Source organism: Salvia hispanica, chromosome 3 (assembly GCF_023119035.1).
Source record: "Salvia hispanica cultivar TCC Black 2014 chromosome 3, UniMelb_Shisp_WGS_1.0, whole genome shotgun sequence".
NCBI classification, from domain to species: domain Eukaryota; kingdom Viridiplantae; phylum Streptophyta; class Magnoliopsida; order Lamiales; family Lamiaceae; genus Salvia; species Salvia hispanica.
The window spans coordinates 55,019,311-55,020,038 of NC_062967.1; positions in this window are offsets into that span (position 1 = coordinate 55,019,311).

Sequence of the window (728 nt, forward strand, 5' to 3'; positions counted from 1 at the left end):
TCTATAAACTAGGAAATAAATAAAACCTAAAATATAACTTGCTTAGCCTTGGCAAGTCTTGTCTTCCATAAGTGTATCACTAGGGTAGTGATAAAATGCAAACTCTACATATTATACAACCTCCAAACTATGATCTGTATCGTTAGGAAATGTCAACAAATGACAAAATTACAGCAACAAAATATGTCTACACATTGTCATCAACACAACATCAACCGTGACATTGTGTTGACATTTTCTATTGCTATTATTTTGTCATTTGTTGATACTTTCTAACAGTCTAGATCATAGTTTGAAAATTATACATTATTTAGAGTTTGTATTTGATTACATCCCTAACTTTATATAATTAAATAGTACTCCCTCTGTCCCATTAAAAATGCAACGTTTTCCTTTTTTGGTTGTCCCATTAAAAATGAAACGTTTCCTAAAATGGAAACAACTCTATCTCTACTTTTTCATCTCTCTTACTTTACTCTCTCTTCATTAACTCACAAAACAACACTACATAAAATCTCGTGCCGATTTCCAAATGTTGCATTTTAAGTGGGACGGAGGGAGTAGATAATAGACATAGAAATATGACTCATATTTTTCGTCCTTCTTTTCATAATTTATGCAGGAGTTATGTATCTTTTTTATTTATGACTTAAGCAATTTTAATAAGTTTAGTCAACACTAAATTCGAAACTAAAGTTTGGAAACAGTAAAATGATCCATTGTCAGAG